This window comes from Mesocricetus auratus, unplaced genomic scaffold (assembly GCF_017639785.1).
Source record: "Mesocricetus auratus isolate SY011 unplaced genomic scaffold, BCM_Maur_2.0 Super-Scaffold_6730, whole genome shotgun sequence".
Taxonomy (NCBI): domain Eukaryota; kingdom Metazoa; phylum Chordata; class Mammalia; order Rodentia; family Cricetidae; genus Mesocricetus; species Mesocricetus auratus.
The window spans coordinates 5208845-5220576 of NW_024429184.1; the positions used below are offsets into that span (position 1 = coordinate 5208845).

Sequence of the window (11732 nt, forward strand, 5' to 3'; positions counted from 1 at the left end):
AGTGTATTTATGGATTTTCTGTCTTATTTGACACTTAAAACCTCAAGAATACACTTTTCTGTAGAAGCCAACCCAAGTTAAGCAGAGTATGTGTGGTTGCAGGCAAAATAATACTATCACAGGTCTTTCCACAGAGGAAGGGTCACAAGAGGGGGACGTTGGGGATTCACCATCCAGCGCGGCTCCGGGTAAGAACACCACACACTTACCTGTGCTGGGGGTCAGTTCTGGTAATTGTAGTTGACGTCTAGGAATGTGGTTATGAATACAATTATCCAGAGGCAGCAATTGGGCAATCGCAACCTAATTAAGCCCACTGACTAGATTATCTTGTTTTCCCCCTAATAATCACATAACATTTAACACTCGCTAATTTCTGGACCTATGGGTGTGTTCATTCATGATTAACAAGCCCAGCCACTGGTCAGAGCGAGGCCACACCAACTCAAGCACGGAGCAGAGATGGGTGACACGGTCAGCCAGCACCTGCTCTTGAACACCTCTTCACTCCGCAGCCCTACTAAGTTGCTGGCTGGAGGCGTGCGACTAAAGGACTGACTGAACTTTCAAGAGGCTGGAACGCTAGAATTCTTGCTTTCTTGAAAGCACACTGGTTCATGGAATCAGCATGGTGCTCTTTTTATTTTTTAATAAGGTTGATCCTGTCTTTGAAAATGAATTTTCTTTGCAGAATAACGGCTGATTCCTCTGCCAGGCCTGCATATGTAAACGTTACCCATTTGTCCCCTCACACATGTCCCAATGCCTCCGCTCCGCCTCTCATGTTGAGCATGCGCACAAATTGAACATCCTATGTCCATTGAGCATGCGCACAAACTGAACACCCTGTATCCAATTGCCAGAGATACGTTGGCCCAATTCACCTCACTCTCTCCAAAGCAGCTCCCGAAAAGAGCCTGGGTGGGCTCCTTTCCAAAGAATTAAGAAGACCAAGAAAGAATTCGATTGAAGACTGGTCTTTGAGATGGGCTGATGTGGGGACACAGTTTATATTGTGGCTGAGTCCCAACTCTTCTAAATTAGGAATTCTGACCAAACAATCAACGTTTTGCTAGTTTACTTTACTCTCTTCCATGAATACCTCCTACACCCCAAAATTCTTTTTTTTCTTTTGAGACAAAGTCTCTCTCTGTCTCTCTCTGTCTCTCTCTGTCTGTCTCTGTCTGTCTCTGTCTCTCTGTCTGTCTGTCTCTCTGTCTGTCTGTCTCTCTCTCTCTCTCTCTCTCTCTCTCTCTCTCTCTCTCTCTCTCTCTCTCTCTCCCCACAGCCCTGTCTGTCCCAGAACTCACTATGCAGATAAGGCTGACCTTAATCTCACCGAGATCCACCTGCATCTGCCTCTGCATCTCAAAGTTCTTTATTCAAGCAAACAGTAATGTGAGGGCTGGGAAAGTAGCTCTGTGGTAAATTTCTTCTCTACCATGTACCCCAACACAGCAAAAAAGAAAATAAAAGAAGAAAGAAAAGGAAACAATGGTTTGGGTAAGTCTGACAGGGTGATTGTCCTAACGAAGTGGAAATGGCCTTTTCTTGTGCACTCTAGAAACAGGGTACGTATTTACCCTTTTACAAAGGTTTTGACTACGTGTTTGTGTAGGTACCAGAGTTCAGAGGAACAGGGATGCAGCGAGGATGGGAGCCGGTGAGACTATTCAGTCATCAGTGTCCATTTCTGGTCTCACAGAACATCCACGGCCCTGTATACCTTAGGAGCGTACAGACCTCCTCTATCTCCATGAGGACAGCCACTCACTCTGTGAAAGACATCTGCAGTCACCTATAAACAGTGTTTCTTATGCAGTCACCTATAAACAGTGTTTCTTATGCAGTCACCTATAAACAGTGTTTCTTATGCAGTCACCTATAAACAGTGTTTCTTATTCACTGGGTCACTACGGTCTCAGCAGAACACATGGTGACCACTGAGGGAGCCGGGAGCAATAGTACCCACGTTTAAAGAATCAGCCCAGTTCACAAATGACCATTCAAAACTCTTAAATGTCTGCCTTTGTAGCTTCTGTCACCAAAGCCAATACAGGACTCGAGACTTCCAAAAGGGATCACAAGAGGGAAAGAAACACAGCGTGTGCATAGTCAGACGTGCTCATTTTAAAACGCTGTCTACAAACTGGGCGGTGGTGGCGCACACCTTTAATTCCAGCACTTGGAAGGCAGAGGCAGGCAGATCTCTTGTGAGTTTGAGGCCAGCCTTGTCTACAAAGTGAGTTCTAGGATAGCCAAGGCTACATAGAGAAACCATGTCTCAAAAAACAAAAGAACAAACAAAAAGCCTCAAATGAGTTTGATACAATTTTAAAATATACACTTTCCCAAGTGACTCCTACAAGGCCTCCCTTGTAACTCAGAAGACAAAGAGGGTGCTCTTGGTAAAACACTTTCTCAAGTTATTGGAATGGGCTGACTCTTTCCTCTTAACCAATACATTACAATCAATCAATTTCCCATTATGCGCAGATTCCCTTCCACAGCACAAAGACTCCTGGCTACCCGAGGAGACAGACCATCAAGAACATAAGCTATTAGCATATAGGTCAGGTCCTATCAGCAGAGAGCCAAGGCTCTGGAGGAACGTACCTCTCATGTGAACTCTGGCTCTCCTACTTCTTAGCTCATGACCCTGGGCAAATTATCTCTCTAACCCTTGGTTTCTTCCACCACACTAACAGTCCCTGGTTCATACTAAATGTTAAATAAATGTTACCCAGTATTAATGCGAACTAGGAGCCCCTCTAGGAGGGAAGTGCCATTTGGAAGGTTTACGTGGTACTCCTCCTCCTGTACTGAATCAGAGTTAGCGGAATTTTTTCATGAAGCGGTCATATTTATTCTCTATTGTTTTCGCTCAATATTAGGACAGACAGCATCCAGCTGACGGCAGGAAGAAGGGCAGAAGAAGCTTTTGTAACTGAGCTGACCTTCGGGTGAGAAACATCCCTTCACCTCTGCTCCTCCGAGTTTCTACTATCAAACACTAATTAGCAGTGCTTCAGAGACTACCCAAGATGGAGGGAGACACGGGAGAGAAGACATTCTGGTGGGTAAGTGATTATGTCGAAATCTTTTCATGTCTACCTCAGGGGAGCTTTAGTCTGTAGCCCAGGGGTTCACATTTTGCCCCAGCTGAAGAACCACTAGATGAGGCCCAGGGTCCATCCACCTTAGCTGAATGAATGTTCTTCAGTTGCTGTTTAGTTGCCCCTAACACAAAGGGATGATGTAACCAGGAACAAGAAAGGCTGAATATCTTACGCACCAATGGCCTGGGTCTGGATTTTAAAATGAGGGGAGTAGACCGGTCCATCAGCCCGTGCTGAGCTTTGGCTCAATCAGACGGTTTAACCCTGAACTGGACCCCAGGCAGGGGTCACGGTCCACTCTTTTCCTCTCTGAAATGAGCAGCTTCTTGCCTTTCATCCCTTCTAATACCCAGAGCGTGGGTTGAGTGGCGCTATGGATAACCTTAGAGAGGACTATCACATTTTCTGCCCATCAATAATGCAGTTACTCGCTTCGGTCTCTGCATCATCCATTTTCCAGGAAAACCTGCATCAAGCCTACTTTAACTAGTGCCCTCAAGTTTCCATCTGTCCTTCATCAGGAAGGCAGCAATCATAACCCAGAAGTCACACGATTCACCTTCCAAGTCCAAGTCTAGTTTCTTCCCATAGGAGCTTAGGAAAGAAAGTGTGTCTTGGCCGTCACTCTTCATATTTCACTGTACAATGGGTACCGAATTACCAGGTCTTTCTCTGCTTGCCCTATTGTTTTCTTAAGAGCAATGCCTTACTTCCTAATAGACAGACCTCTTGTATTTCGACCTGTCAATTATTCCCCTACCTCACATCTTTTCCCTTCCCCATCCAAGCAGGCTCTCTCTTTCCCAGCAAATTTTCACCATATAATCACAGAAATGTGTTAGCCTACTTTTCCGTTAGCTTAACAACCCTGTCTATTTTCTACTTGTGCTGATGCTACTGTTTGCTTTTCTGACGGGCTAATCCATGTATCCTTTCAAGGCCCAACTTCCCCTACCATGATAGCAGCTGGAGCTCTAATTCACAGGTGCCTTCCAAAGCTTTTCATTAGCAACAGAAATGAGATGGCTTAGAAACCCATTTCTTAATCTGCAGGTGAGTACTGGAACCTTTGTGCAGCAAACATCGTTCAAGCTCCCCACAATGTGCCACCGCACAATTATTTTCTGAGCCATGAGGTACGACGTGATAGGCACACTTGCAGGGTCAACGGGGAGAATGTGCCCTCTGAAGTAGCCGGCTTCTATCCCCTTGCCTCTGGCATTTCCAAGCCAAGAGAGAAGCACTCAGCAGACATGAGAAAAACTGAGGAATAATGGCTATGCCTTCTTACGCCTGCATAGAGAAGAGAAGGTGAAATCCGAGGGCCTTAGCTTGTGTTCTGGTTCAACTGGCCAGACAAGGGCTTAAGAAGTGAGTTTGGCCTTCCCCAGCTGGGCTCTGAGGCAGATAAGCCTGTCCACAAATCCAGGGCTTAATTACTTCTGACACAGTTGTCCTGCCTGGCCTCCAGCTCCTTTCATGCTCTCACCAATAGGAATCCAAGGTAAGACCCTGTTTTGCTCACCTTGGGCTAGTGCTTACGTCGCTTCTAAGTGATGCTAACACATTTAAACAGGACCCACAGGGAACAGTTTCTCAGTTTTCCTTCATGGATTCTGTTCAAAGTCTCCTCAACTGCCTAGCCAATAACTTTCTGCATCACACAGTCCTTGTCTCCCTCCCTGCCTTGAACAGGTCCTACCCCTCGAGTGAAGTTGGGCATAAGTGTGGCTGGGAAGAGTATGAATCATTTTCCTAATAATCCAGAAGAAACAGGTAAACACACAAAAACAAGGAAATCAATACCAAAACACCTATGGGCTGCCTAGAAAAGGAACCTTCCCTCCAACCCTCCAAGAATAACTAAAAAAAAAATGTGTCCAGCTAGGCATTAAGAAAGAATGCTCCCCAGAAGGGAGGTGACAGTACCAGCCCCTTCTCCTACCACATCCCTCTACCCATCGAAACACCCCAATCAATGATCTACTTGGCATTGGAGCCACATAGCCAATGACTTCCCAAATCTTATGGATGCTTCAACTGCTGAGGATCATGGTCCTTAGCAAGAAGATCAACTTTATGGCAGCATGTACAAGCAGAAATTGTAAATCCAAGCACTCCTTTATCAGTTAGTTGTATGGTTCAGGGGACAGAAACTTCAAAAGAGCTTCCTAGTAAGCTGCAGGTTCCATCTAGATCCATACAAATCCACTTCCCTGTACTTGGAACGTTCTCCTGAGTCTTATAAACCCAGGAGACAGTTCAACTCTGGTTATCTTCGTTCCAGTGCCCCCCCACCCTAAACTTTTTTCTTCTTCCTTCAGCCCTGGCATGCAAACCATGCTGCTTTAACTTCTTTCCTGTTCTCCCAGTTCTTCTGGAACATTTTATTTTCGACAGTCAACTCGTTTGGAGGAGTGCCACACTGAGGTTCAACTGTTTACAACATTAACTATGTTTCTGCCAGAAGCCCCATATCCAGCACTACCTTCCCCAGCCTGCCTTGAAGACTCAGAATTTATGCGTATGTTTGGAAGAAGCTTAGAAAATGTGGAAACTTCCAAACATCACTCTTCTTTCTTACAAAATTGCTTGCGCTTGTCCAAGAAGAGGCAGACATGGAAACCCATCCTACCCTTTCCGAAGTGCTCTCCCACGTCATTTGAATGATGACTGCCTGTTTGGTGGGGAAATGGGAAGCAGCCATTGATCTTCAAGAGAGAAATAGATTCAAAGAGACACACAGAAGACACATAGGACTGTTTTGTTTTTGTTTTGTGTGTGTGTGTGTGTGTGTGTGTGTGTGAGCAGCGAATACTAGAAAATCACCAGTTAAGACTAGATTGACCATTCATCAGCATTACAAAATGGCATGTCTGAAAGCAGCCAATTTGAATTTTCACCATGTTGCAAAACAGATCCTCAGAGTCCAATTGTGGACTCTTTTGCAAGTTGCAGTAGACCCAGACAGATTTCCAAAGAAGGGGATTTGAAAAGCACTTCTAAGCCCTGGATGGTAAAACAAGAGAAGAAAACAGAAAACTTAAAAGAAAAATACAGTTACCACCCAGTAGCTAACAGTTCACTAACAAAATGGGTCTCTACATCCATGAAGAAAGTATAGTACCTCAGCTCTGAGTCCCCACATACTAAACCCAACTACAAACAACAACAAAATCCATGTTCCTGTCCTACAAGACTGGACTACAGAGTATAGGCCCTGAAGAGGACAGCTGTTGAAACTAAACATGAACACTGTTGAGGTAGTGGAAAGGGCATCAGGCCACAGTCATCCAACCTGACCTGTGTTTTAGGCTTGGCTTTGTCACAGCCAAACCTTCTGACCTTATACAAGTCATGTCGTGTCAGAGTGCCAGTCTCCTCTTGGGTAAAATGAGGGAGGGTATTAGAAATATGTTATCTCTTGACGGTATAAAAAAAATATCTAGCTTCTAAACTGTAGGTTTTGTCTGGTGAATATTAACTCACTGTTCTTCACTTATAAACATCTTTCAGTTTTTAGTGACTTGGATGTTAGTTTCTGCTTGGGAAATGATGGTTTTGTCTATCACCCCCAAACCCTCAGTTTACTCTCCCTATAGTCCTTTCACATTCCACAAAATGCTTCTTTTCCTTTCTTTCTTATTATTTTAAGCAACCTTCCCCAAACTAAGACTTGTGCTATTAAAAGAGCTTAGAACTTCCCATTTCCTTGCTAGGGCTAAAATTAAACTGTCCATTCCTTAGGGCCCCACATAACATCTGCCAGATGTCTTGGCATATCACACAAGGAGAGGAATTTTCTTTTAGCATTATCTATTCTCTTCTCTGTTTTCTCATAATCAATTAATAGGTCACCAACACCCAGATAATGTTTCTCTCAAAGCCATCAACTTCAAGAGGCATAGGACTCTCACAAGCTGCTTACACACACACACACACACACACACACACACACACACACACACACACACACACACACACCACCTGGGAAATGTCTTGCTCACTGTGTTTTGTCCATACACCAGGGAAATACTCCCTCCCCTCTTTTCTTCCCCAACCACTTAGGACGATACTCACTCTATCACTGAGCTACATACAACCCCACCTTCCTTTGGATTTCTGGAGTTTCCATAGAGTTTCAGACATGCAGTCACATTCATGCACAGTCTGCTGCAGTTGGGATTAGTTGCTTATATGCTTCTTGATCTGGGACTGTGGCATTACGAAATAGGGCTTCAGGTTCTCCAGCACCTTGGCTCTCAACTCAGAACACTCAACCTAGACCCATGGATTCTCTATTGGGTAACACAGTGAACTATAAACCTGAACATGCTACAAAGAAGATAAAAGGTTACCTTAACTAAAACTTTCAACATCAGGAATAATTAAAGGAAGACTGGGCCCTATTAAACCCCATCACACTGAAAACAAGACTCATTCTCAAAGGAACGTTATCTTTCCTTCTTTCAAGAAAACTGACCACAAGTACTCTAAAACCCATTAGTAAAGTTGGAATTCCCACCTTCTACTGTTTTCCGGTAGACACATTAGGAAAAATGGACATAGATTTTTCTTTTCACCTAAAAGTTGTCTCCGACATGGGGTAGGGATGGGGGTGAGGTAAGGAGGGTCTTCAGGTCGATGGATTGTGTATGAAATCAGTGAGAGAAATATTAGTGAATATGAAGAACCAACAACTATCACTTGTGTGACAGGAATAATCGTGGACTTCATGTCTCAAACCAAATATTATTTCTGAGCTTTGATAGCAAAAGACAAATGCTCAAGCCGACGTTTTATTATTATTATTAATTTTTATTATTATTAACTTCATGGTAATTAATCTAAAGTATTTGTCTCGAGTCAAGTGTGGAGGTCCAGTGCCTTTAAACATGTTACTGGATCTCCCACACTGATTAAGTGTCCTTTAGATTATCAGTTAGAATACATTTTCAAACTCCAAAATGTCTTATGTACCTCATCCCCCCCCCCCAGACACCTTCAGCTCTAGTACTACCTGGGAAGACACCAAACCATTTGATTTCCAAGTGAATGCCGTGGTGAGTCAAGCTGCCACAGTAAATGCAGCTTCTCATCACCTCCCCCAACCAGCTCTAAAGCAAATTAATCACTTGCCCCATTATTCACGACCATAAAAAAGATATCATAAAAGTTTGTTTGAAGATCAACATGTTAATGTTTACATAAACACACACTTAATTAGACGCAAAACTATCTGACAATTAGTTGCCCAACCAGATATCTACTGCATTTAAACTTCCAAGCCTGAACACATAGCATCCATAAATGCATTACCAAACTTAAACAGACACCAAAGGGAGTCAGGCAATAACATTCTAAAATGGAAAAAAAAATGAAAGATCTGATTCCAGGCATGAATTTCCTTCTAAGTGCTCTTGGAGAATTCTAGGTCTTTATTAAAGGGGCGAAGATCTGAACATATTTTTAAATGAGCATCCACATCCACGGAAAACCATACATCTTCATCTGTACAAACAGGGTTTTACTTCGTTGACCATGGACAATTATCAGCTAAAGAGCCATGCATTTCCCTGTCTCCTTTCACACCCCTCAGAAGAACAATAACCCTCAATTAATGACACAACAGTTTGGTTTGAAAAATGTGATGTTGTCACATACAGCAGTGTGCGTTTACTGAGTGACATTGCCACCAGCTTCTCAACAGAATATAATTACATCTGGAATCGAAAACCACTTCAATATGCACAAAAACACTGTAGACAGAAGGAACTTGGCGTACAAAAATCTGACACACAGCGAGAAGGCAAGGCAGGAAAAAACTGGTGTAAGCAGCTCACCAGTGTGCTCCTTATTTCTGTTGAAGCTGGTACCTCTCTGTGTTTCTCCTTGGTTGAAAGCAAGGTCCAATTAGCCCCCTTAGAATCTGTTAATTGGTTCTGAATCTCCTCCAAGTTTTCATCCCACCGTGAAGCCTTCCTCACCTATCTCTATAGTCCATCTAAAATTCTTCCAACATCTTCCCTCATCCTCAAGATGGCTACCTTATCTAGTGGAAGAGACACATACATCTTCATGGTTGGTTTTTATAAATTTGTGAAGCATTTCAGAATTCACTTCTTCAGTTGGGTCAATTACACACGATCTCTAGAAGTAATCTGTGAGGGACTCCACATCAGTGTGTGTGTGTGTGTGTGTGTGTGTGTGTGTGTGTGTGTGTGAGTGTGTGTGTGTGTGTGCTGAGGTAGGGCTGGCTCCTATTTTCAAACCATCCCCACAAAATGTCTTCCTACAAGATTAATAAATTCTTCCAATTAAAAAGGTTAAGATACCTGGACATAAGGTTTTCTCAACTGACATCATTTGTTTCCATAGTGACATTGTTAAGAAGACATGGTGATATTTCTGAAGACTTGCAATACTGGAGAACGCAGGAGGAAACAGCAGAAGGAAAGGGAAGGGGGAAAACAAAGGAGCTAGGAAGGCCTCACACACAAATGGAGCAGCCTGAAGAGACAGGTCTGTAGAACCCGAAGAAGCTGCCAGTCTGAGAGGGTTCCTCTGAGATCTGGAAGGAACATACTCTAATCTTCCAAGCAGAAATCACCCCAAACCAGACAATAAAGTCTTTGCGATGCATCAGAATGATAACCAAGTCCCAGAACTCAAAAAGAGAAAGGAAGAGAAAAAAAATCTCAGCTTAGGGCCACCAGCCTCCCTCACACTGAGGGAGCAACATTTCCTGGACACATTCAGGGGACCTGGAGCCACTGAGAGTAGTGCGAAGATCTCAGTCGAGATGTTTTAGATTTTGCCTAGCCTTTCCTTTAAGGAGGTCAAAAACCCTTCAGGTCCACTCCAAAGGAGAAAAAAATTCCAAAAGTTTACTTCAAAATGGAAACAAACATCTCAGGAACTTGTGAAAGCGCCCGTTGGGTAGGAGAAAAATCTGAGGAACCCTTAAAAGCCCTCATCCCCTTGCTTAATGAATAGAAGAGTGAGGAACCACCACAAGTTCTCCCTCTGGAGAGGGAGAAGGAGTAGGCAGGCATGCCTCTTCCTCCAGCCATCACCAAGAGAGCTTCAAAATGGAGACATCCATAATTTTATAAACACTTCTCAACCCAGCTTTGTCTCCTGGAAGCCCGCTCTCCTCCATTTTCTGGTGGAGTTACAGCATGACAAGGCTTAAGGCTTACCTGACTCAGTTCCCAGCTCTCAACCCAACTAGTCACTGCCTCCCCAAACCTGCAAGCAACCTCCAGAAACAAAACCAAACCAAGCCAAACAGCCAACACAGACACTCAGACACAACCCCCGGGAGCCCTGGAGAAAGCCCCAACTGGTTGGTCTTTTCCCATCCTAGGCGCGTGCTTAAAAATGAAACTTTTTTCTTTTCTATTCTCTCTCCTCACTCTCTCTCTTTTAAAGGTTGGGGAGGAATATGAAAGGAACACTCCAGGCAAACCTCCTCCCTTCCCTCTCTGTAGGTGAGGAGCCACAATGAAAAGAAAACCAGGGTTCCTTCAGGAATGGTGAGCAGCCTGGAGAATGAACGTGAGAAGCAGCTTTGTGTTTTGGAGTCTGGACTGGAACCAAAGCAGACAGCTTGCAAATGGAGGACAGGGAGATAAAGAAAGGGAAAGAGAGGGGCTGCTCCAACGGGGGGGGCGGCTGCGGCTCCCCCGGGCCTGGAGGGAGGGCAGACCCCTGGGAACCGCACCAGGAGTGAGACGCCCCCCCTCCAGGCCCCTGCCTTCCTTTCTCCCAGCCTCGGAGGAGCCAAGCGTGTGTAATGGCTTCTCCTCCTCTCCAGAAACCGTTGTCCTCCTCCAACCAGACGCTTCTGAACCTCCAGCCTGGAGACAGCTCCTCGGCTGTCCCTCGACCTGCGCCCCCCCTTACCCGGCCCGCGGGGGGGCCCCGGCTCGTCGCCTCTCTCCTCCCCGGTAGCGGCGGCGGCAGCCACCCCCTCGACACATCCCGACCCCGCATCCCAACTTCGGAGAGAGAGGGGAGAGGAGAGAGAGAGCCAAATACCTGAGGAAGAGGGGGGTGCCGATCCGCACGGCTTTGCCATCGGGCGGGGGGGGGGGACACGGGCAGACAGAGGAGGGGGAGAGGAAGCAGAGGGACAGAGAAAGAAAGAGGTCAACCCGCTCAGGTCGGGGCCGCTCGCTCCGAGCGCTCCCTCCTCTGACCCCTCGCTCGCTCCCTCCGGCTCGGGCTCAGGTCTCCCCCGGCCTCCGGCCCTCCGCCCCCCTTCTCCGTCCCTACTCCTGTCCCCGCGCTCGGAGCCTCCGTCCTAAGCCTTCCAGCTCTCCGCTCTCACTCATCTCTCTCCTCTCCTCTTCGCAGAACTACACGAAATTAATTAAGCCACAGGGCTCGCCCGCCCGCCCCCCCACCCCCAGCAGAAGGCAGAAGGAGCAGCCAGCAGGAAAAGCACAGCCACCGCCGCCACCACCACCTTCTCCTCTTCCTCCTCCTCCTCTTCCTCCCTAGCCGCTTCTCCTCCTCCTCTTCCTCCTCCCCCTGCTGCTCTCCCTCCTCCCCCTCCTCCTCCTCGTCGGTCTCTCCTCTCTCCAGCGTCTTCTCCTCTCTCATAGC

General features: G+C 45.8%; 1 protein-coding gene and 1 long non-coding RNA gene across 2 annotated transcripts in view; one reads left to right on the top strand and one right to left on the bottom strand.

Moving 5' to 3' along the window:
- The window catches only part of Znf462 (zinc finger protein 462), a 135150-nt gene extending 123839 nt beyond the window's left edge, over positions 1-11311 (bottom strand). The window contains 1 exon segment of the mRNA XM_040738234.1: positions 11163-11311. The gene's annotated coding sequence lies outside the window, so the exon portion shown is untranslated.
- Positions 1295-10455, top strand: LOC121136839. The gene is made up of 3 exons (XR_005873998.1): positions 1295-1503; positions 2895-3080; positions 9498-10455. It is a non-coding gene; the product is annotated as an uncharacterized LOC121136839 (long non-coding RNA).
- Positions 11312-11732: the final 421 nt, after the last annotated feature.